Genomic DNA, 27,058 nt, shown 5'->3' with positions numbered 1-27,058 from the left:
ATAATATGCCCCCGAATTATTCAAAGAGTTCATATAGGCACACAATTTTCTTCAATCACAGGATTTGGAACTAGCCAGAAGAGCAATCCACTTGTCCTCCTTCAATTTTAGCCTCGCTTCCTATAATTGTCTTTGATATTTCAAGGTGTTGTGCGACTAGAGTTTTCTCCATTAGACTGTTTATTTGAGAATATTTGGGAGTTGTGCTGTGCTGTAATATTGCACATTTTTCTTTCTATTAAATAACACCTATAAACTTAAAAAAACAAAGACGCTGTCACAGCAGTCCACACATAGGCTTGATTATTGTTGATTCTAATCTGCTCTCCAGGTTTTTAATTTATCAAGTTAAATTGTGCACCATTTCAACCTTTTCAACTTTTGTGAGCCTAAGAATTTTCTTAGGTTTAGTGCTCCATGTGCATTGTCTAATTTAGTTGCAGTCTGGGCAAAATGATCACTTTCAAAACATTCACATATTCTATAATCTTTTATAGAATTAAACACATTAAACAAATGGAGACTAGAGAATGTATAGTCCAGGACTGATTCATTGTGCTTGGTGACAGTGGTGTATCTTGCTGGTTTGTCTGAAGTGAATCTCCCATTTAGACTGTGCTGACCTAAACTATGTAATGAATATAACAATTAGGCTCTTTTCGATGAAGAGTATTGGGGCTGTGACAGGATCATCTGTCACGTCTCCATAAAGCAGATTTCAGATAAGGTCACCTATTTTTATGACAGTATTTCACACTTTTATAATTTCTGGACTTTTTAGTGCATTTTTAAGGCAATACTTTTCTGTTGTGTTGACACGTGTTTATGTGTTTTCATTACTATGATTGGACCAGAAAAGGTTTCACAACTCGCTAACTCAGTGTTATTTGGGATTTCGCTGATGACGAAGTCTAAAATGTGGTTGTGATGAATGCTGACAAACCCCACATGGTTAGCCACCATTTTCCCAGGGCTCGCTGTAGGAGTATGAGTTAAAAAGAATGCATCTATGGATTGGGGGTCTGTACGCTAAGTTACTTGGCTGCTGTATGATGTAAATTAATTAGATTTTAGGCGTTAATGTATAGCTTTTTAGGTTTCGCCTATTATATCCCGTAGGGATAATAGGCGAGATTCTAGTAAGCGAAAAAGAAAAGTCTACCTAGCTGAGGATCGCATACAGTTCATGTAAGGGGCGTAACACAGGCCCACGCAGCCCCTGCATTGCGGGGGGGGGCCCGTGCTCCAGGGGCCTCCTCCGCCAAGCAAACAAGCACACATCACTGCGCCTGGGATGTGATATGTTTAGGTGCAGGCCCGGACTGGCCGTTGTGGGCACCGGGCAATCCCCCGGTCGGCCGCAAGGGTGGGGGCCAGTTTTGGGTCCTGGGGGCCGTTTTTGTTGCAGAGCTGTTTTTGCAGGATAGCTGCAAAATCGGCCCTGTAACAAAATCGGCTGAAAAGCGGCCCTGGCAAAGCGCTCGCCCCCATCCCGTCCAGGGGGGGGGGGGGGTGGCCGGCCGAGCTCTTTGCCAGGGCCGGTTTTGGTTCCCAGTACGGCCCTGTTTAGGTGACGTAATTTATGTTACGCTGGCCGTCATTGAACCTCGCCGCAGCTTTATCATTAAGGGGCGGGACACATACCGGGGCCCTGGAGTTGTGCTTCTGCCCTATGCCCTTGCCAAAGGTGTGCAGGGAGATATGCTGAGCTGACCGTTAGCAGGCCTTCTTTTCTACCGCTAGATGAGTCACACGGTTAAATCCCACCTGGTGCAGGCCTCTTGTCCACTGGGAGCGAGGAGAGAGAGAGGATACAGCGAGGCGCGCAGTGCTGCCCCAACCTTAACGTTTAATGCCCCTAAAGATTCAGGAATAGGCGGTGCGCTGAACTTGTTTGTTTCATTTTCGATGTGTGTTGTCATTTCCTGGATAAGAAGAGGTTGCCGAGAAGAGAAAAGGGGCAGGGAGGAGAGAGAGTAAGGTACAGAGATTCACAGAACAGACGATAAGCAGAAGTTACACACAGAGCTGCCAAGACAGTACAAGTGAGACCCCGAAGGCTGAGACAGCAGGACAGCCCCTCCGTGGACGAGCAGGTGAGGGAGTATCTATCCACAGCACCCAGGCAGGGCTTTGGGAGGGGTGGCCCGGGTCCTGTCGGAACTCAGACCCTGGAGTAATTAACAGACATTTGCAATGCAACAGGTCTCGCATCTACCGCGTTTCAGCTATTGGCATTGTAAATGACAATGTTTTGGTTTTTTAAACATAAATAAAACGAATTGTCATTTACAATTCCAGTACCTTTAAATCGCGTAAAAGTGAGACCTGTTGTATTGCAAATGCTTATTTGTCTGTGGATTTCAGTTATTCTCCGACTAATTCGCAAATGGATTCTTTTACAGAACAGCAGTTCACCCTCATTAGGCAGGCCCTCCAGCATTTTGCAAATGTGCCGCTATATTAAAGCCCCGCTGTCCCCGCGTATTTAAACAAACGTGCCACGAAAAATTTAACCGGCAGCGCTTCTTCCCGACCCTGCTGTGGCTTTTTGTTATTCTCTTGCCCCCGATGTTGTTATTAAGTAATGCTTTCCCCTTGGCTTTGATGTGCTGCAAGGCATTACATAATTAACAACAAGGGGTGGTGATGGACAGAGTCAAGCCGGGCCGAAGACGGCTGAAATGCCAGAAACCGGTCCCCGGAAGCTTGTTTCCTTCCCAGTGTAAGAATTGGCTTTTGTAGTCTGGTCTGCCCTGTTCCCATGATGCACTGGGCCAGGGACAGACTAATTTGCATACAGCCAGGTTCTGAAACTGGGATGGTGCAATGAGCTAAAAAACGGTGTTGGATCTAGCCCTGATCTCTTGACTGGGTGAGAGTATTCTGCTTAATTCAGAGACTCTGTCCATCACCACCCCTTGTTGTAAATATTTTTGTCCACCCTAAGCGTGGAAGGGTATACTCAGATGTGAGTCCCTTGCTCATTGCACCATCAGGATTCAAGCAAGCCGGGCCGAAGACGGCTGAAATGCCAGAAACCGGTCCCCGGAAGCTTGTTTCCTTCCCAGTGTAAGAATTGGCTTTTGTAGTCTGGTCTGCCCTGTTCCCATGATGCACTGGGCCAGGGACAGACTAATTTGCATACAGCCAGGTTCTGAAACTGGGATGGTACAATGAGCTAAAAAACGGTGTTGGATCTAGCCCTGATCTCTTGACTGGGTGAGAGTATTCTGCTTAATTCAGAGACTCTGTCCATCACCACCCCTTGTTGCAAGGCATTACATGGCTGCATGCTTTCAAGGAATCCATGGTATTGGCCCCAGAGCAGTATTCTAATTTTATCCAGCATGCATTGGCCTCTTCCTGCCCGGGAAGCCATAGGACTAGCAGAGATAAACGTCACACCTCCCAGGGAAGGAGACCTGACTTCTCCTGGCCGCCAAATAATGGGAACTGCTCTGATAAGGGAGGACGGATGCCCTTAAGCCACTTTGTATTATATCTTCTCCTTTTCTGCACAATCTCGGACACACCAGACGTAAACTAAGCTAATTTAAACTAACTATAGGTTTGTGTTGAAAAGCGCAGTATCTGTGTTTGTAACAGTACAAAATGAAGCCGATGGCCAATTTGAAAACAATCTTGCTAAAGGTTTCATATTTCAAAGCACCTCTCAAGAGCTGTGCATGGCAGGTACACAGTGAGCCCTGGAAAAAGGGTGCAGAGAATTAAATTTATGTACTGATGTTTGTGTTTTCGATTAGTTATAATAATTTATTTTGGCTGTGTACCATAAAAGTAGGCAAAGAATAATAAAGATGGTTGTGCTTTCAACTGAAGCTCCTCATCACCACGTGCTTATATGTGAACCAGGCTGGGGGGTACAATAAAGATATGGGACAACAAAGTGCTGCAAAAATCCAACAAAAAACACAATTGTATGGTGCCAAATTTCTAATTTGGTGCCGCAAAATTTGTCCATCAATGCCGGAATATCCTGGGGGGAGTCTGAAAAATTGCAAGTTAACCACTCGGGAGGAACGCCCCAACCTTTTCCAATCCGTTTCAGCACTAAATAATAAACATTAACCGACATGGATGATCCGTAAAGTACGATTACTTTGTATTTACGGGGCACCATGGACTAATAGTCACGGTTCACCATGGGCACTCTATGATCTGTGCTTCCTCACAACTATCAAATGCCATACCTGGAACCTAGCTGTGGCCTCATCCTTCTCTTCCTCGGGAACTCGGTCGGGTGCACCTTCAGAGAGACACGATTTCAATACCTGAAAATACCCAATGGTGCTTCGCATCCAAACATTCAGAGTAAACTGTGCATGCCCCTATTTCTTTTTTCTGTAACGTTTGTATGTATATTAGGCAAAACTTCAGTGATTATTTCTCTTCAGCAGTGGCGTAACATAAGTCCCCGCAGTGCAGGGGTGCAGAGCTCCAGGGAGCCCCCTTAGCAAAGGTGGTAAGTGATGAGGAGGGGGCCCCCTCTGTGTACTTTGCATGGGGGCCCCCTCAAGTTTCGTAACGCCACTGGTTTATGTGAGCTAGGCGCATGCACGTCGCATGTCGCACAACCACACCATTGCCAGCCACATCCCACACCATTTGTCGGAGCCTCTGCATCAGTCTTCAAAGGAAGCCGCTCCCCCGCTGCCCAGTCCCCCCATCATACTTCAAAGGAAGCCGCTCCCGCGCCATGCAATGCTCGAGCGGTGCAAACTGCCGTCAACTCTTTTTCCATTTAATGCATTAACTTGTTTTTCTCGTTTCTCGCTGACAGCCTGGCCAAGCCCCTGTATTTACTTATGATTGGCGGTGCCTGCAGATCCCACCCGACTCCCACCACAGCTGGGCCAAGCGCCTGTATTTACTTAACATCGGCAGTGCCTGCAGACCCCTCCCCCCTCCCACCACAGCCTGCCCAAGCGCCTTTATTTACTTAATATCAGCGATGACTGCAGACCCCTCCCGCCTCCCACCACAGCCTGCCGTATCGCCTGTATTGTCTGGCTTGGCTCTAAGAGCATACACACATCACCTCCTGCTTGTTGCTACTTTACACAGGCATCATCCTGTCATTTTAATGAGACATGTCCTGCCTCCCACCACAGCCTGCACAAGCGCCCGTATTTACTTAATATCAGCGGTGCCTGCAGACCCCTCCCGCCTCCCACCACAGCCTGCCCAAGCGCTGGTATTTACTTAATATCAGGGGTGCCTGCAGACCCCTCCTGCCTCCCACCACAGCCTACCCAAGCTCCGGTATTTACTTAATATCAGCGGTGCCTGCAGACCCTTCCCGCCTCCCACCACAGCCTGGCTAAGCGCCTGTGTTTACTTAAGATCGGCGGTGCCTGCAGACCTGTCCTGCCTCCCACCACAGCTGGGCCAAGCGCCTGTATTTACTTATGATCGGCAGTGCGTGCAGACCCCTTCCGCCTCCCACCACAGCCTGCCCAAGCTCCGGTATTTACTTAATATCAGCGATGCCTGCAGACCCCTCCCGCCTCCCACCACAGCCTGCCCTAGCGCCTGTATTGTCTGACTTGGCTCTAAGAGCATACACACATCACTTCCTGCTTGTTGCTACTTTACACAGGCATCATCCTGTCATTTTAATGGCAGTCATGCACTAAGTGATTCTCAGTAGATAGGTGGCAGGTTCTTGCTTTGGGTTGTCTTGTTAGTGAGATTTTGGGTTAATAGAGTAGCCTATGTGGAAAGAACATTGGTGTCATCTCTGGTAATATGCAGGGTGCTCCTGTCCTGACATTATATATATATGTAGCAACACTGAATAGTAGAATGATGCGAAAAAGACAGAGACAGAGACGCTTATAAACATACGATTGTGAACATGGTTTGTAGAATGTATGTTTTACAGTAGAAGGCGTTTTTTTTTTCCCGTTTGTTGAACAGAGGGGTGTACTAATTATGTTGCAATGTTGTTGGTGTGCTATCTATCTATCTATCTATCTATCTATCTATCTATCTATCTATCTATCTATCTATCTATCTATCTATCTATCGCCCTCACTCTATCTATTGCCCTCACTCTATCTCTCTATCGCCCCCCACTCTATCTATCGCCCTCTATCTATCTATCGCCCTCACTCTATCAATCCATCACCCTCACTCTATCTATCTATCGCCCTCACTCTATCTATCTATCTATCTATCTATCGCCTTCACTCTATTTATCTGTCTACCAATCTATCGCCCTCCCTCTATCTATCTATTGCATCACCACAGCATCACTCAGCACCACCACAGCATCACTCAGGGGCACCACAACATCACTATGCGCTACCACAGCATCACTGAACGCCACAGCATCAATCTGTGCAACCATTTGACAACAACTGGTTCAAATATGTTCTCTCAATGTTTCAAGCTTTATTACAAATGTCACAAAAAGATGTTAATATTTCACTTCTGTTCTTGAATTTTCGTCACAATAAAATACACTGAACATAATCTTCACAAAAGTTATTTACAAAAGTGTAAGCTATTGCCATTTTTAAATTACAATAACTTTTTTATTAGGTATTAATTATTTAAAAAAATTAAAAGCCATTGCTATTTGTAATATCAATACATCTAAGTCACATAAATACAACACATATTGCATTACAAATGCTACAAGTGTCACATTTGCAAAAGTTATAACTATTGGCATTGTAAATGATAAAGCTATTAATTTCGCTATTTTCAAAACCAACACATAAATAAAAAAATTGTCATTTACAATACCAATAGCTCAAACTTTCCTAATGCGAGATCTATTGCATTGCAAATGCTTGTTTAATGTTTGAAAGTCTGCTGCTTTCAACTAACCAAAAAAATAAGATTTTAGTTGATGTACATGGCCAAAATTAGTTTGTTGCACATATAATATGTTAATGTAATATGCTTGGGAGAACCATGTATAGAAAGTTGTGAAGATGAGTTTTCTGCTGAAATTAAAATGTGGGATAACCAATTACAGTTATCTGTAAGCTTAATGTGGCAAGGCTTAAAAAGCCCCTGGTCGCTAATATGTCAGGTGACATTTATACTGACTCTTGAAAATGTTAAATTGCTTGTTGGACCCTTTGCAGCCTTTATGAAGGAACCATGATTCCCATTGGCTTTTAACAGCAGTAGAATGTTACTTGGAATTAATGGAATTGAGTAAAGCTGCGTGTCTGTTTTTTCTAATACTAATTCCCCATTTATCAAATGCATCTTTGCAGGAGTAAATTTATTCAACATTTATCTGACTAATCCATTTAATGTGGTTGTTACAAACCTTTACTCTTTAAGATGGTAAAACTAAACTTGTCCATGTCTTCCAATTTCAAAAGTTCCAGTTTTGGATGTGAATTAAATAATCACTATAAATTACCCCTGTTTAATGTAACTATTTTATTTTACCATGAAAACGTGGTGTAAAGAGAAGAATGTTTTATTGTTCTTCCAGTGTTTGATGGTTAAAAACTGATGATGTATGAGAGGCATTTCCCTCCAATTTTCCATTTCACAGAGCAACTGATTTTTTTTCTGCTACCATGTCCAATCTCAGTTAGATTTCGTGCAGGTTTATTCTTGGAGCTCGAATTTTTTCGTTTCAGTTTACTCTTGGATATATATTAGTGGCTGCTCTTTGTGTTGGGATGCTAGATGCTGACATTTTCAAAGTGTTTGGGTGATTATATTATACTATTGGGCTAAAGCGGCTGATTTTTACACTGCTCACTGTCAAAACAGATCCTTGTGAGCTTTCTACAGGTTGCGATCTGTGTTGGACCCCTCTGCTATTTCATCATATGTCGTTCTTTGATGCTGCTCATTCATATTAATATTCAGGGGCGGCTCCTCTGCAATGGCGGAGAAGCATCGCCCCCCCGGCTCAGAGCCAGCCGGTGAAAAATAAAACAATTACTTATAATCGTTTTGTTTTTCATTTGCCAGCTCTGAGACAGCTTGTTCAGGGAGGAGCGGGCCAGGGCCTGGGAGGGGGGAGAAGGAGTGCTATGTGCACTGCTAAGTGCCCATGTGTGTTTGGCCTGCCTTCTCAGGCAGGCCAAACACACATGCGCACTTAGGTTCCTGCAGCTTGGCTACATTTACCAGCCAGGCTGGCCGAAACAGCACAGACTTCCTGGTAGTGTGGGGCATCTTTTCAGACCGCACAGGCCAATCCCTGTGCTGCTCTCATACAATGAGAGCAGCACAGGGATTGCACATGGAGTCTAATGCTGCCTCAGTGCCTGCTGGGACAATGAAGGACGAAGCATGATGCGGGAAGCAGTCGGCAACTCCAGGTAAGTGATTTTATATTATTTTTTTATTATTAACACTCTCTGTGTGCTCCCCCTCCCCTGTGCTCCTCTGCGCCATCTTCACCCTCCTCTTCATTGTGTTGGCCACCACTGCTAATATTACAATGATCTCCTGGCTGGCTAGATCTAGGCTTTGTAAGGGGCATCACTTTAAGTGGCACATATTTTTTCTGGATATTTCGTCAGGGCTTCAGTGTCCTGCCAACGGATTTTTGCTTTTGTTTTTGAGATTAATTTCTTTATTGCATTTTAACAACATCACATCTTATATACTTCCATTGAAAGACAGACCAAAGATCCATCAAATTACAAGGCAAACAAGCAATAGTGCCATATGATTCATACAAACATAGTAGAACTTATCAGGCCACAGCAGATCACACTATCCTAACAACATCCCCATCAAATGCCCCAACCATATGTTCTATGGCACCTCAGTATCCTGCAAAGATTACCTGCCCTTATAGAAAGTAGATTGAAAAGACGGATGAGAAGAATCAACTCAACTAGTAAGTGACGTCCCCACAGTAAGCTAACAAGCATTGGCATAGCCAATAGGTCTCGCCTTTGGGCCCATACAAGTATTTAATTCTGCAGCACAATATCCTTGGTGCAACAGTAACTGTTGCATGGCTAAACACTTATAATGTCCCAAAAGCAAGACCTATTGGCTATGCCAATGCTTGTTGTTTTAGTCACAAAATGGAGTGAGGGGAAGCTAGATTTCTGTTTATTGTGTTTGTTGTAGGCCTTGACTTCATAACAGAGCCTTGTTCTTGAGGTTTACCGGCTTGCCTCTCTCTTCCACTCTCTGGATAAACATAGAGCCACTGGAAGCAATACGGTGCAAAGACAGACTGAGAGAATGAATGTTGAAAAGGCATATATGGTAGTGCTGTTCCTTAGTGAGTGTACTAACGTGATGTTAATACAGTGCATTGTCAGACTCAATTTGAGGAGAAAAACTTCCGGAAGAAATCAGCAATTGCTCTGAGATCGAAAGAGTGGAACTTGGTTTCCGGTGCCACTACCTCTGTAAGGCCGAAATCAAAAGACCACACAAAAATATTACGTCATTTATAACTTTACATAGTTGCTACTTGCCCTGTCCGTTAATGCTTGTGCGCTTCACAAGCGCCCTGCCCAGTTCTAAGAAGGTAGAAGTGGGAAATGCCAAAAGTGGATGTTTTCCTCACCTGCACCGTGCTGGCACCTTGTTTTCCCATTCAGAGACATATCCACAATATCTTTGCCGGCCCAAGTGATGTTTCCTCGCGTTCCCCATGCCGAGATCTGATTAAGGAAGCCGAACACAAGGAGGCACGAGGGGTATTGGCGAGTGAGATGCCAAGGTGAGGGCCTCCCATGGCGGCGAGCAACATGCGCGTGCTGAAAAGCGTGCTATTCTAGCGCATGCTGAAGATGTTAGTGAGTGTTTGAACAGAGCAAAGCTGTAATGTCATCAGTGCATTAAGAAAAGGTGCTGATAGGTGGTACAAGCACACTCTTATCTCTTCCATCGCGTCTGAGGCCAGTGTGTTCTTAGAGCACTGCTGTGAGACTTCACCTGGAATTCCAGAAAACTGTTGTGCTGTGTATTATTTGAACTCAGAGGGCCGAGATGCACAGACCCGCCTGCTCTAACCCTACCTTAGTGTAGACTACTTCATAATGTGAACGGTGGCGGCTGCACTCTGAAAGTGGCTGGACGTAATACTCGTCTCGAATTCCAGAGAGCCAGGAAGTTCGACTTCGGGGTTCGTGGAGCGAGGGGTTCTTAGCAGAGAAATATTTTTACAATTTGTATTTTAGACCACAGTAGTCATATGCATTCACGCAAATGGCAACAGATTCTAAAGCGGGAGGACGGCTGGAGACATGAACAAACAATTGGAGTTATATAGGCAGCAGTGGCGCAATTAAATGAGCTGAAATAGCCAGGGGCAGTCAGCTGAGGTGCCCCGGCAGCCGCCCCGAAGACGAAGGCAGCTCCGGGGTCAGGAGGGCTCGCTTGCTACAAAACAAAAGTAAAAACACACATTGGCCGCGCGACCCGGCCGGGAGTTGTGTGCGCGCAAAATATAGTGCTGATGCGAGTGGTGCGCACGCGCGTGCGTGACAGGAAAAAGTGCTGTGCACGTCGCGCGCACCTGTGCGCATAATAGCAAGCTGGTAGCCAGCCTGGGTAGCACTTTTCAACCACCTACAAAATTTCTTGCCAGAGCAGCGCATGCCCTCTGGCTCTAGCGAGACCTAAAAAGGAAAGAAAATATAATATTGCATGTAGCTCGTTTACCAAATGATCCCTATCCCTCTTCCAACATCCTCAATCAAATCTTCTCACATGGTTCCCCGTCCTCCTTTCTCCGCCCCCCTCCAATGCCTGCTGCACCCATCACTGTAAACATGGGCTGCCCCACTCAACTCCTCCCACACCAAAGGAAATTTTGATGTCCGCCTTCTGTGGGTCGGAGATCGCAAGACTGAACCTGTATAAGAAAGCATATTCTATCAGTACGAGGTAACAATAAAAAGGTTGGAAAAGAAAAATGACTTGCATGTTGTGTATCCTCAGACCTTTGGCCGACTGATTTTAATGTTTAGGTGGGGATCTTTTAGCTGACTTCTTTAACAGAACCACTGAACATCAACAGCAATCCCAGTTCAGCCACAGCCTGCAGAAGCAATGACATATGTACATAGACAATGTTACATTTCTTTTCCTTTTATTACTTTGAGTTTGAAGTTGGGGATGAGCATTAAGATTATATCACTTTGCTGCCATTATTTGTGGTGCAAAGAGTTGTGCATATTGGATTCAGTACTGTTTATCTTTGATTTTGTAATTTTATTATCTAGTTTTTAATGCTGTTTTGTACATTTTGTATTGTGTGGTTAAGTTAAAATGTACGAAGGATGGCCACAGAGGACAGTGATGGGGATAGTGGGCTTATTTATGAGCCCTTGTTTCACTTTTGCGCCTCCTGTGCAGCAGTGTAAAAAAATGTGCCATGTTGTGTCATATTTACAAAGTGACGCATCTAGTTAGATAAGTGACTTTGTAAACACTTGCGCCACATTATACCTGCACCAGGTATAATGTATGCAGGGTGGGCGTTCTGACGCAAGTAAGCCTCCTAGAAGTGACGCAATGAAATCTATGAGATCTCACTGCGTCACTTCTAGTACGCAAATGCGTCAATATCTTATGCCTGCCTCACAGCAGGCGTAAGACTGACGCAGGCACATTTGAAATGGGACTTGACCAAGTGAAGTGACACATTGATGGAGTTGCATCACTTTTGTGACACCCTCCAGCAATGCGTAATTTTTGTGCCTACAGATACGTCAGAAATACTAACGTGTCTGTAACTCCTTGCGACATGATGCATCATACTGTAAATATGACACACCCAGCATGTCGCAAGGAGGGCGCAATGAAAAGTGATGCACCGCTGTTTTCATGCAGCGATGCAGCACTTTTCATAAATGAGGCCCAGTGTGTCTAGGATGCAGAATAGATGTGAACCAGTGGGCCAAACCAACGCGTTTGGCTCTTGAATCCCTTAGTACTATGTCAGGGTTAGGACAGGTGGGCTTGTATTTTGCAGTGAAAGGGTTTCTCTACCTTATGTTATATTGTGTGCATTTGTAAAGCCCACTATTGTCTGTGAGGGTATCCTGGCGCTGATACAATGGGAGCAGTACTCTTGTTCGTCTGCCGACAGATCAGTGAACACACAGTGTAATGTGAAGGACAGTGTTAGAAGCAGTGAAAGGGGAATGGGATAATAGAGGAAACAGAGAAGCAGGATTCCACCACATTGACTCACCACTCCTGTTGATCAAGGGATGTGCAGGATGTAGTGGATCTCTACAAGGCACTGACAAATCTTAAGTTATGTGTCATCAAAGGCTTAGCTGTAATTCTGAATGAATATACCTTAGCTATATCTTTGTGCAATCAACTCTCTGTACTTTGATAGGAAACTTTTAATACTTCAAAAAAGAAATATACAAAGAAAAAGTATATCCCTATATAGGAAGGCTAGCACTTCTCCCTGTGTTTCGAATAGGTATCTCAAGCTTTGTCACTATATGCTCTCTTATAGGAGATGTATGTATACTTGTAAAGCGCACTATCACTTTTCAGGCATCCTGGGGCTGTATACCGCTGTGGAACCCTTCCTGGCTTTCCCTGTGAGATGCCCCTTACTGGGCACCTCCAAGGTGAGGGAAGGCATCCTAGCGCTTTTGGGGCCGTTGTGGAGATTAAGCAAGCTATTGCCCAGAGTTGCAGAGTGGGACCCATGATTAGAGTAGGCACCTAGGAGAGAATTATCGAGTCCATGGACATTGAGCCCAAGACCCTGCCGCGTCGGGAATTAAACCCTGGTCCCGGACCAGACCTCTGCCTTAGGGTCTGCCGCTCTAATCGGTGAGCCACACAACAGTAACAGTTTTGTGCAGACAAGTTACCTAAACATCACAGAAAGTAGCACTTTGCACGGTGTTAAATTGCATCAAATTGCATCAATAGGATGTCTCATGAGTGGTCGCATAGGCTTTGCGTACAAAAATACACCTCCTTGAGACAGGTGCAAAGAAGAAGTTTTTCTTTTCTCCAAACGTTTCTAACTTTGCTTGTGTGCTGTACCCTACAGCATAGAATAAGGGGGTTTACCTAAGGCTCTAATGTAAATTCAAACAATGAATGTTTAAGTAAGGATAAACAAAACTTTATTGGTTTATCCTGACATTGATTTATGTCACTTTTCTTTTGGATAAATCATCAAATTCTTTTTGTAACTAGACAGAAAAAGATCGTCATCAACTTCATGTGTTGCCATATGCTTTTAGAAACAATAAGGAACAAATCTTAAATATTTACAGTAAGAAAACATGACAGTGGACATGTGATTATACCTAAAACAACAGTGTGCTTACAATTTACAAAAACATGAAACAATTAACAATTGCCGAAAAACGTAATGATCACAGACTCAATCATCAATGCAAATCCTATGGGGTGAAAGGCTTGTAAAGTGTCACCCCAAATCCTGATGCAGGCTCAATCTGTTCTTATTTGGAACAGGGAATGGATACCAATTAACAAGCAAATGTCGCTAGCATTGAATGTCATTTGAGAAAGAAATGCCGACGCGTTTTGAGTCCCGCTGTCTAATTCACAGGACTCTCATCAGGGCAGTGTGAGTCAAATCCATGGGAACTGTTAAAAAAGGGAGAAACAAGGGGGAAGATTTTTACAAAAAGGTCCTCAATCCATTTAATTTTAGAACATGTTGCATCAATACGATGCGGCATACCTTATTTTTCTCGTAACCAAGGATGCGCTTGCTTTTTTTTAAAAATGTCGTCAGGGCCGTGGGTATCACGCTGCAAAAGAGTGAATCTTGGATCAGAAATGGTTCCCAGATTGAGCCAACTGGTGCTCGTGCACGTGAGGGGCAGGGACATTATTTACCTTGAAAATTCTTGCTCTGGCGGCGTGTCTGCCGTCGTGCGAGTGTCTTGATTCTTCAAATCGGTTCACATCTCTGCAAAAATTCGGACTCAAAGTAAGAATTTGATTTGTCCGCAACACGGATGAAACTCATTGAAAATCGTACCTAAGGGACACGACTGATTCCATCACTAAAGTAGAAGGGCAGACATTTGATGAACAAACACAACTGATGGTGACACTTGATGTCGCCTCACTCTATACTCAAATCCCTCAGGATGAGGCACTAGAGGTGATAGAATTATATCTTGATCAGCGTGACAGACCCCATAGGGTACCCACTACATTCATCGTGGCATTGGCGGAAATCACTCTACGGAGTAATTATTTCAAATTCGAAAACAATTACTTTGTTCAAATCAAAGGGACTGCCAGGGGCTGCCCTTATGCGCCGGAGATGGCAGTGCTATACATGGCACAATATGAAGAAAGATTCAAATATAACAATAACCCTTTTTCTGACAATATAAATCAATGGCTAAGGTACATCGACGACGTCTGGCTCCTGTGGCAGGGGAGCCATACCGAGCTGGACCAGTTCCACGCATGGCTAAACTCTCGGCACAACGACATCAAATTCTCGCTAGAATCCAGTAAACACAAAATGACTTTCCTTGACGTCACAGTAGGCACTTGCGAAGCAACGCTCACAACCACCATATTCAAGAAAGAAACAGATAGAAACACCATTCTCCATTACACAAGCTCACATCCACAATACTTGAAAGAGAACCTGCCTTATGGGCAACTGTTGAGGATAAGACGCAACTGTGCAAATGCGTCGGACTTTGAGTCACATGCAACAACATTCTGCAGTGAAATGGCGAAATGGGGGTATCCAAAAAAGCTACTTAAACATTAAAAAAAAAGGGCCAGATTAACCCTGAGAGAGAATCTTCTCCAGGTTAAAGAAAAAGGTGAGTTAGAGAAATTGGTTTGTGTGACGGACTTCGGCCAGCACACAAATCAGTTTAAATGCATCATTTTAAAAAACTGGCATTTATTGGAAACACTAGAACATCCCCTATTAAAACCCATTTTCGCCATGTGGAAAAACACAAGTATAGGTCAACAGCTAATAAAAGCAGACAGCTACATTCCCAAGCAGAAAAGTGATTTAATAGCTTAGTGGAATTTAAAACCTATATGTGGGCACCACAAATGTGGTACTTGCGTGTCTTGTTCAATGACACTGGAAGGAAATGTTTTTGACCATGATGGGGTCAAATGGAAACACGATGCGTTCACAAATTGTAAGACCAAGAATGTGGTCTATGCTGTGGTGTGTCCGTGCAGTAGGGTGTATATTGGAAAGACTTGCCAATCCATCAATGTAAGGATCACACAACATCGTTCCCGAATTAAGAAAAAAGTTCTGTCCGCACCGATTGTGGAATATTTTTTGAATAACAACCATAGTGAAAATGATTTTAAATGGACAGTATTGGTCTGGATTGACCCTAAACATCAGTCCAGTGTCGAAACTGTGTTATTGCGCAAAGAGGCATATCTCATTATGAAATTCGACAGTGTCAACAAAGGACTTAACTGTTTTAGTGAAGTAAATAGGGCGTGAGAGCCACGTGCATTACAACAATTGTTTGGTCCAACCACAAATCCCACAAGACATTGCAACTGAATCTATGGCTCTATATGTTTTGATTGGTCACATCTACATCACATGACCGAATCTTTAACTGGTCGACATTCTCGTGGATCCCTCTAGCTGCATGAATCCGTGACAGAGTGGAACCGACAAACGCTGTCAACCGTGCCCCACAACGGTAAGCCACTGAAGCAGCACTGGTGGGCCTTTCCTAGTATTTCAAAGTGGGACCAGTATAGTGACTCTCGCCCGTACTTTCATCCCTTCCAGAACTGAAGCTCTTTGAAGCAACAGCGGCCTTAATTTCTGCGTTCCCCCCGTTCTTCCTATGAGTAAGTCTCTTATTTTTCAATGAGTTTCATCCGTGTTGCGGACAAATCAAATTCTTACTTTGAGTCCGAATTTTTGCAGAGATGTGAACCGATTTGAAAAACCAAGACACTCGCACGACGGCAGACACGCCGCCAGAGCAAGAATTTTCAAGGTAAATAATGTCCCTGCCCCTCACGTGCACGAGCACCAGTTGGCTCAATCTGGGAACCATTTCTGATTCAAGATTCACTCTTTTGCAGCGTGATACCCACGGCCCTGACAACATTTTTTTTAAAAAGCAAGCACATCCTTGGTTACGAGAAAAATAAGGTATGCCGCATCGTATTGATGCAACATATTCTAAAATTAAATGGATTGAGGACCTTTTGGTAAAAATCTTCCCCCTTGTTTCTCCCTTTTTTAACAATTCCCATGGATTTGACTCACACTGCCCTGATGAGAGTCCAGTGAAGTAGACAGCGGGACTCAAAACGCGTCGGCATTTCTTTCTCAAATGACATTCAATGCTAGCGACATTTGCTTGTTAATTGGTATCCATTCCCTGTTCCAAATAAGAACAAATTGAGACTGTATCAGGATTTGGGGTGACACTTTACAAGCCTTTCACCCCATAGGATTTGCATTGATGATTGAGTCTGTGATCATTACGTTTTTCGGCAATTGTTAATTGTTCCATGTTTTTGTAAATTGTAAGCACACTGTTGTTTTAGGTATAATCACATGTCCATTGTCATGTTTTCTTACTGTAAATATTTATGATTTGTTCCATATTGTTTCTAAAAGCATATGGCAACACATGATGTTGATGACGATCTTTTTCTGTCTAGTTACAAAAAGAATTTGATGATTTATCCAAAAGAAAAGTGACATAAATCAATGTCAGGATAAACCAATAAAGTTTTGTTTATCCTTACATAAACATTCATTGTTTGAATTTACATTAGAGGCTTCGGTAAACCCCCTTATTCTATAGTATATTGTGGCCCGACCTACCCTCTGTCCCATTGGGCCCAACCCCCCCTTTTTCTTCAGTACCCTACAGCAAGCATCCAAAGTGGGATAAGCTTAAAAGAATGTATAAGCCTAGCATTTTGTAATAGAAAGGTACCCTTTCAATATACATTCTATACCAGGCTAAAGCAGACACCTTTGGACTATGATGGAAAGGTGTTTGTGTGGTGGTAGGCAGAAAGAAAGCATGCCAGTGGCTTTCTTTGGTTCACTGAAATAAACGAACTTTAATTAGCGCAAAGGACTTTGAACACTATGCTATAAGTTATGGTCAAAAAATAATTTTTGTAAATTTTGCCTTTGCGTTACTAGACCTCAAACATACAAAGGTCATATGATGAAGGTCTAGTGTTGAAACCAGTTAGTAGGGTATAGTTCGTAATTTTCCTCACGTAAATGCATATTGTGAGAATTGTATAGTATAAATGTTTTTGTATATTTGTAACATAATTGTTTGTTTATGGTGTTTAATGTAAATTTTGTACATAGCAATATACCCACTTGTGTATGACAAGGCAAGTCCCCAGACAATCACAATAATCCACACAAGTGACGAAACTTGTACATTGAAAAAAAAATAACTATAACACCCACTGAGTAAACACGGTGGTGTGCAAAAAATCTGCTCTAAATAAAAAAAGTGGCAGAATCAAAAAGCGACTGGGTTCTCAATTATTTCTTCCTACAGTATTGTGTCCTACCCAGGGCTAAATAGGGCACGACCCCCTTCTGATTCCAAGTGCTTTAGAAGAGAGCAGCAGCATCATCTTAGTAGAGATCATGCTGTCCTGCTCCTCTCTCTATTTCACACAACGCAGCACAACGACTTTGGTTGCTGTGCTGCATTCGGTTAAAACAATTGTAAATTTGTTCCAGAGTGCTTTACACTTTTCAAAGCTAGAAAGTCTGTTTTTGCACCAAGGATGGGGAAGAGAGCTGTAGAAGGCCATTTTTCTGTATGACTTCGAGCTGCTCTCTTTCCCTTAGTGCAATGCAGTGCAGGAACCTTGGTTGCTCTATTTTTTCAATAATGCCCCTCAGAGCTCTGTTCAATATCTGTTTTCACATAACACTCTAGCATTGCCCGGATTCAGCATCATGCTTCCAATAGGGGCGCAAGAAACTCCAGAGCTTGACAGTGTTGACCCTTTGATTTATACTGATTATAGCAGCAATTGCTGTCTGGCTTAATAATTTGGTCCAAATGTAGTAATTTTTTGAGCATGTGCAAATAAAAGGGTTTATCCAAATATATCTGCTTACTATTTATTAACAAGATTGTCCTGGACAAAGTTGAGCACACAATATAAATGCTCACTAAAAGACAATCAGGAAATAGTTAACAGTACAAGTCTTAGAGTAATGTGAGCTGATAAAATCATGTATATGTTAATATTAGTTGATTGATTTTACAGTTCTGCTCGCTCTAATCCTACATCATCACCTCCATCCCAGGCAATCACGTGGGGATCTGGAAACATACTTGTGGAGGAGCTTGGAGCAGTGTTCATTGTCACCTTCCTAAGGCTCTTTCTAAAGTGATTGTTATATTTTATTGTATTCTGATGTATTTTCTTGTAATTGTACTTCACAGTTTTATGTCGTAACATTAGTTGCCCTGGGGTGTGATTCGGGAAACAGGCATGTTAAAATATATCATCAACTCTTTACAGTGTCATATAGCACAGGTTCTCAACCCAAAACATTTTTGTCCATTCTAATTGGTGTTTTTCTGTTTCATAAGGAATATCATATCATTAGCTTTGAAATTAAATTGTTCAAGGATATGCCTGGCTGATAGTGATTTTGATTCTGCATTTGTAAGTTAGACTTATGTTCCAATATTCACTGCTTTACTGGACATGTGGTTTCTTCTTTATAATGCTGGCCAGATGGACATCTGACTTCACAGATCGCTTAGCTTTTATAACAAGAAACTGTTGACTCTTATATCTCTACCTGTCTAGAAATGTCTAATCTGATCGCCTTTCATTATGCTGTTGCATCCTGAACATGATAAACTTTTTATTCTTCTGAGTGGCCATGACTGTTTATCTTGCATTGAGTGTCAGCACGTAAGCGTGTACCAATAGATCCCTGTCTGTTTGGGAACAATTAAACTTCCTTAAAGAGCTTATTCAGTTTTGAGTTCATTTTTGTTATGATCCCCTTATGTGCCCTCTGTGTAATGGGCCCGGCCCGCAGGGCTCATGTTGCGTTACCCCTGTGGGACCTTATGGCACGCTATGATAACATGTTTCCCCTAGACCACTGAATCCATTACCCTTGATTTTGTGTAGTGTTTTTTCCCAAGCCACAAGTTTCCCTTATCCTTTACTTCATTTAGTGTTATTCTTGTGGCGCCATGCCCGAGTTTCCCCCCTCCCCTTGATTCCGTTATGCCCGAGCTTGCAAGCAGTCCCTGAACATGTGAACCAATTGCTTCTCTTGCTCCTGCTGGGTACTTGTTTTGTTTTCCCTTATGCACGTTTAGACAAAACTAAACATGTGTTTCCTGTTAAGTGATTCCATCCGTTAGTTTGCTTCTGCTCTTCCTGTAAGGTTAAGCCAGTGTACTAACGCGTTTCCTTCAGGAGTCTTGGAGAACCTTCCAGGTTGCCACATGCGCCACCTGCCACACGTGATCCCGCTGTATTAAATGAACACTAAGCGTGTATATAAAACACACCCTAACCTAAACCCCTTACATGACTGACACTACCAGCGGAATAAGCTATCTGCCTACCCACTCACTGAAGAATCAGCCAGATTTGGACAGCCCTCTTCTTGGCTGCAGTTCAAGTTCCTGCTGTGATTCCCTTGTCTCCAGCTTCCAATAACCATCCCTTGTCTCTGCCTCATGCTCAGCTTCACCAGCCCCTCGGTGACTTCCTAAGTAAAGACCTCGAGGCCTTCTTCTAACTTAGTACAAGTTGAAGTACTATGCTAAGTACTTGATAGCAGGTAAGTTTACACTATCCTTTTATAGTAGTAAGCAGGCCAGAGTATCAGTGTCCTCAAGACTATGGACTTGTCTTCAAGTTTCCTTCCAGTGACTTCCTTCATTTTCATCTTGATTATGCTTATTCTGGACTCATCTTCAACCTTGGCCTTTGAACTGTGTTTATACAAGGACTAGAGACTTTGCTCTGCATTTCTCTGATGAGCAGTAGTGCCTAGAGAATTGTCCTTAAAGCGTTGATTCAAGTGTGATCCATGTACCAAGATCAATGTGCTTACTATACCTTCGGAGTGTCATACTCCAACCTGTGTGTCTAGTTTTTCCTTTGGAGTGCGAGTAACTCCAACCTATATTTTGAGTGTAACTTTGGGAGTCTTAAGCTCCAATCTGTGTTCCTAAGTATACATTGGGAGTGCCAGTAACTCCAACCCATTTTTTGAGTGTACCCTTGGGAGTGCCAGTGGCTCCAACCCATGTTTCTAGCGTAACCCTGGGAGTGCCAGAAAATCCAACTCATGTTTCGAGTTTTACTTTTGGTGTGTTAGAGGCTCAAACCAGTATTTGGCGTTCATTCTTGTGGGCCTCAGAGTTTACTATTTGTGAACTTGCTTATCCTATTCACATGCCACGTTGTAGAAGAAGCAAGGAAGTGAATGTTACTAAAGTTGTTACAATAAGAATCTATAAGAAGGCCTGTTAGTGTAATGAGGGTAATTGCCTCCTCTTGTTATTTCCGGTTTATTGTGTTATTGCAAACCCAGAGGCTTCGGTCCTGTGTGTATCTACTTCGCAGACACAGAAGGTCTCAGAAGAAAAAAATCCATTTACTCAGTGTTGCCCAGCTGGTGAGTGGATCCAGTACCGCAAGACTCTGTTTTCTTATTTTATCCCAACCCCCATGTCCCTGGAGGATGGCTTGTGCTAGAAGGTATCTGTTCCTTTGGCATGTCCTATCTTCAAGAGGGATAGGAGGTGTAGCATTGACTCCAGTGTCGTCACCGTGGTTGGGACCATGTGAAGTGCATGACAATTTTACTAATTTCCTAGTTTTTTCAAGATTATTAATTTCACTTTACATAATAATATGATATCATTACTCACAAATTACTTCATTTGCTTGTTTTTAATTTTTTCTATAGTTTATCCTTTTATAATAGTTACAAGCTTGTTTAGTTTTTTCTAAAGTTTCTTATATTGTTTCTTTTTTTAAATTTTTTATTGAAAATCTAAAAACAAACAACATAATACACTTCACAAGGCAGAAAGTCATTTCCGGAAAACATGGGGAAACGGGGATTAATTCCATAGCATATGCATACAGTATTTGAAACATCAATTCCGGGGTGAGGGGTGCAACGAGGAAACCGCGCGATATATTTAGTTAAAGTGCGAGAACCAGGAATGCCATCTAGGGAGACAAGGGGATGTTAAGGGTAAAGTCTTGAGGGGGAGTACATACATTCCCTCGATATGCATTCCATTGAGACCAAATTCTGTTCCATTTCTTAGGCCTGCCTCGTGACAAGTACACCGTCTTTTCTCTGAACATGCACCAGTCCATATTTTCCTTCCAAGCCGATATTGTGGGCAGTCTGTGGGAACCCCATAATTGCGCAATGTCCCTTTTCGCGATCATGTTACCGAGGGTTGCCCAACAGATCTGTGCCGTGTTATAATCTTCGGTTACCATACATTAAGGAGACAGCGTCTGGCCTCAGGCAGGAGTGTAACCCCCGTGACCCTTTCCATGGTGGTATGTACTCGGGACCAAAACGTAGCCACCTCAGGGCATTCCCACAGTATATGAAGGAAGGTACCACTCATGCCGCACCAACGTTTACACAGACCATCCACCGAGTACCCCATCCGTACCAGATGCGAACCAGTAACATACACGCAATGAAGGATCTTGAGCTGGACGAACCGAAGGCGGGCAGGGATGGCCACCTCCTTGGGAGAGGACACGGCCATTTGCCAGTCCTCATCGTCCAGCTCCAACCCGTCAGCAATCCATAAGGCCCTGAGGCGCACAAGCAAGTCAACTCTGTTGTTAATGAGCTTTTTATAGATCAGTGAAATTGTGCTATCAGGTACGAGGCCGTCAAGGATACGGTCCTCTAGAGGCGAGGACTCGGGGATCTCCGTCCCCTTGGGGAAGACAGACAACAAGGCGTGCCGTACCTGAACATACCGAAAGAATTCCTTGTCGTCAAGCTCATATTCAATCTTAAGCGCCTCAAAAGTCTTAACATTCCCTTTAGACCAAAGATCGTCAATCTTGCTTATACCTATCATGTCCCATTTATCAAAACCTTTCGTCCTCCACAAATTGCCCAAACCATCCGAATCATACAACGGAGTTGCACGGGACAATCTATCACACCATCCCAGAGCAGCATTTGCATCACGCCACACTCGCACAGCTATTTTAGTGGGTCCGGACAGAGTCTTATAGGGTCCCTTAGAGTATAGTGCCCTGTTGAAATTCCCACCTGGCAAAAGACACTTATCCATTGCAAAAGCTGGCGTTAAACCGGGGGCATAAGTTTGATCGCACTCAGCTGGGAGGCCCAATAATAACGTCTGATGTCTGGGAGGGCAATGCCGCCATCGTACCATGGAAGAGTGAGTTTGGAGAGGGCAATGCGCGCACGCCCATCCCAAATTAGCCGTCTCTGAAGGCCCTCCACTTCTCGAAAGTAGCCAGGAGGAATAGGGTCAAAGGAATTCTGGAGTGCGTATAGAAATCTGGGTAGCGACATCATCTTGAAGAGAGCCGCACGTCCCAAGGGTGACAGAGACAGCCGGCGCCATCGTGCAACGTCAAGCTTGAGCCGCTGAAGAGGGGATCGAAGGTTACGGTCGTATCGAACGGCAGGATCCAAGGAAACATAAATATCCAAATACTTAAAGCCGGACGTAGCCAACTGAATCGGGAATCGACGGGGCAACGGAGGGAGCTCTCCGGCCAAAACATAGACACGCGACTTTGTCCAATTGATGACAAGACCCGCGTTCTTCCCGAAGGAGGTCAGAACATCAAAAAGCACATTAAGGGACTTCCGAGGGGACGTGAGGTAAAGGAGGATATCATACGCATATAGCGAGATTCGGTCCTCAAAGTCAGGAGTCCACCGAATGCCCTTCAGCGAGGGCTCCCAGCGAAGCCACTCAGCTAGCGGTTCCAAAGCAAGGGCAAAAAGTAATGGGGACAATGGACAGCCCTGCCCAGTACCCTGCCCAAGCGTGAAGGTGCTAGAGACCCTCCCGTTAACAACCACCTGGGCCAGCGGCCTTTCGTACAGAAGCTTCACCCGGGCAATGAATGTCGGACCGAACCCAAACTTAGCGAGAGTAGCCCAAAGATACGGCCATTCTATGGTATCAAAAGCCATAGTGGCGTCGAGGGAAGCCAAAATGGCCGGCTCAGTCAAAGTCCCAGCTCTCGCTAGAACTCCATGGAGCCTCCGAAGATTAAGGGCGGTGTTCCGGTGCTGAATAAAACCAGATTGGTCCGGATGAATCGAGTCACCAATCACCTTAATCAATCGGGTGGCCAACAATTTAGCAAGTATTTTGGGTTCGGCATTGAGTAACGAAATGGGCCTATACAAAGCACAACGATCATGTGGTTTTCCCTCCTTGTGAATTACAACTATGGTAGCCAGACGCTGATCGACGGGGAGGACACCAGAATCAAGGGCCTCAAGGAACATGTTCCTTAAATGAGGCGCCATTTTGTTAGGCCGTAGCTTATAGAGCTCAATGGGCAAACCGTTGGGGCCCATGGCCTTACCTGACCGGAGGGCACGGATGGAGACTGCGACCTCGTCTATCGTGATAGGAGCATCCATTAAGGCCCTATCCTCATCAGAGAGGCATTGCAAGGCAATATCGCGCAACAACAGCCGAGAGTCACGTTCATCCCTGTCACTGACCGAGGCATACACCATCCGGAGATGATCCACAAAACACCCAACAATACCCACCGGGTCAGAAACATGTTCACCAGTCGACCTCTCAATCACAGGCACGACCCGATTCATTCTCTCTTTCTTGTCCAACCAAGCAATCAGCTTACCCGCTTTGTCACCCACATCATAAATTCTACCTTGCTGCTCTCTATTCATGACTTTCGCAGTGTCAGTCACAAGGGCTCTATAATCAGCCTGTTTCAAACTAAGGGAATGCAGTGTAGCAGGGGTAAAATCACCATCGAGATCGCTCTCAAGCCCAGTTATTTCAGATTCGAGGCGTGCAAGTTCTTCGTATTTAGCCTTTTTGACAGCAGCAATCAATGACAATGAATGCCCACGAACAACAGTCTTGAAAGCCTCCCACAATGAGATAGAAGAAGAAACAGACCCCACATTTTCATTAAAATAACAGTCAATAGCCTTTACCAGTTCGGAGCGGGTTTTAGGATTCCGAAAGTACCACGGGATTAATGGGGGCAACTCTACCCTCGCTACCCACTCCAGCCTCAACACTGAACCACAGGGGGGAATGATCAGAAATGCCCCATGGAAGGTGACGGATCTCCCTGATGGAGGACGACTGCGCTGCAGGCATGAGGAAATAATCTAGTCTGGAAAGGCTACCTTGGGCCACGGAGTGGAACGTATATTGTAACTGTGTGGGATGCATGAGTCTCCAACCATCCGTTAGCCCAAAGGTTTCGATCAGTTCACTGAGCCACATTTGTGATCTAGGTAAGTCCCGGGGGGGGGGGGGAGGGAACGATCAGAAGTGCAGGAAACCACAGAGTTAAAATCCCCGCCAAGAATCAGAATACCTTCAGGCAGCCCCAATAGAAGCCGCCCGAGGTCAGCAAAGGTAGTGGCCTGTAGGCCTGGAGGGACATAGACGGTGACTACGGACAGCGTCTTACCCTCCCATCTTCCAGAGAGCGCAGCATAGCGACCCCTGTCATCGATCATTATCTCATCAATTTCGAGGGGAAGAGAGGACCTGATCAGAAACCCCACCCCTCTGGAGCCAGAGGTGAATCCGGCATGTGCGACTAGTCAATATCCACGCCTATTCAACGCCTGGCAAGCATTGCCGATTAAGTGCGTTTCTTGCAGTAGGACAATATCAGGGGAGTGGTGTCGAAGGAACTGCAGCACAACCCCTCGTTTTATTCTGTCTCCCAAACCATTGACATTCCAGGATAGCAGTCTCAACTCACTACCCCCATCCCAAGAAAGGACCAGAGCCCCACCCCCATGAAGCCCCACAGGTGAAGGAGCTAAGCAGACAATACGATGCCATGTGAAGGAAACAAAGAAACAAACACTCCCTACCCCCACCCCCCAACAAGAACCCGTTAAAACACCCCCCACCCTGCACCCCTGCATTCAAACTGGAAACCACCGCAACTTGCAGTGTGCCTGTCGTCCAATCATTAAACTAGTCTACACGAAGAACCCCGGAGGAGGAAAAGTCCCCTACACCCCCGCCACCCCTGGACCCATCAAAAACAATAGTAAAAGAACAAATAGCAAAACTCAGGTGACAAACGATTAAAAAGAGAGCAGACGTCGGGAATCATAATGTCACTCTTGATCCGACGTGCCCCTCTCTGTGCCACCGAGGTGCTCAGATCGATCATCCCTTTTCAGCAAGGAATCAAGCCAGTCACTGACACTGTTCGGACGGTCAAAGAAGAAGGTTCGTTCCTCATATTCGATCCAAAGCCGAGCCGGAAACAACATAGCGTACTTGAGGCCCAGGTCTCGCAGCCGCTTCTTCACCCCCTGAAACCCCAGTCTCTGTCTCTGGACCTGAGGAGTAAAGTCTGGATAAAAGTTCACGATGATATTATCGAACTTCAAGGTGCCATGCTCTCGAGATGCTTGGAGAATAGCATCTCTATCTCGAAAATGAAAAAGGTTGGCAACAATTGGTCTTGGGGGGGCACCCAGCTTTACCTTCCCGCCCGGGAAACGGTATGCACGCTCGGCCGCAAAGAACTTGCTGAGTCCGGCGAGAGCTAGATGATTCAGGACCAGGTCCTCCACGAGGAGGTCGACAGCAGAGTTCTCAGGATTTTTCGGCACACCAATGAGGCGCACATTATTGCGCCTGGTCCTGTTTTCATGCTACTCAAGCCGACGGCCCATCAAGTCGTGTGATGATCTAAGGTTGCCGATCTCAGTCTGTGCATCCGCAACATCAGTGATCAGGCTGGAGGTCTTCAAATTCAACGCTTTCACTCTCTCATTAGTTTTGGCCATGTCCGCTCTAATCAGCGTGACATCCACCGCCAGAGTGTCGATTTTAGATGCAAGAGCCTCGTATTGCTGTCCCATAGAGGCCTGCATACCTGTAATGGCACTCATGACTTCACGAAGAGAGACATCTGTAGGCGCGGTCGGGTCTGCCCTGGAGTCGTCAAGAATGTGGCCGGTACCGCCGGGGGGGTCCCATCAGTTGGGTGTATCGATCCATGACGTTGGTCTGGGTATGTCCCCCGCGGACCGGCGTCTTTGTCTTGCGCTTCTCGATTTCTGGTTTGGTGGCCATATTGGAAGCTGTGCCCCGAAGGGGCCCTCTAGACCTGGTAAAAATGGCCGATCTTGGTGGGGCCAATGAAGACAAGAAATAGGTCAAAAATGGTTAAATGGCAATAGAGCAGGAGACCAAAACCCTCAGGAGAGGCAGAATTTGACAGCAGGGCAAAGCCGCGCCGAATCCGGAATGAGTCTGGGAGAGTGTCAGTCACTCGGAGCTCGAAGTAGAAAGCGAAACCGAAAGTGGGGATCAGGCCGACTGGGGGGGATCCCTCCGGCCGTTGTTGTTCAACTACTCCCCGGCCTGTGAAGCAGCAGAGTCCCCCGGCCACGTCCGGGGCAGGCCGGAAAAGTTGAAGTCGATGTAGAAACAGCTCCCGACGTCCAAATTCAATTTTGAAAAGGATGTTGAGGTCAGCAAGAGTTCGTCTTCAAAAGCCCATATTCAGAATAAGGATATGTTAAGGATATTTGCAGAAGGGCAGCACGGGTCTCGGGAGCCATCTTCTCACGCAACCATCTTGGATGCCCGCATCCTCCTCCCTTGTATTGTTTCTTGAAATCATTTTATCTTTTTCAATTATTCTTCCACATATATGGTTTCACTTAGAACTGTCAGAAGGTTGAGATTATTTTTGGCTCACTTTCAATTTATGTCAGTGGATGGTGTCACTCTGGTAGTAATAAAGTGATTCTGGCAGTACTATTTCAAAAAATATTCATTTGTAGTTACCATTGTACCAAAATAAATTTGACAAC

The sequence above is a fragment of the Lissotriton helveticus genome, chromosome 4_1 (genome assembly GCF_964261635.1).
Source record: "Lissotriton helveticus chromosome 4_1, aLisHel1.1, whole genome shotgun sequence".
In the NCBI taxonomy this organism is placed as follows: Eukaryota; Metazoa; Chordata; class Amphibia; order Caudata; family Salamandridae; genus Lissotriton; species Lissotriton helveticus.
The sequence above is the reverse complement of the archived record's forward strand: the minus strand, read 5'-3'. Positions refer to the sequence as shown.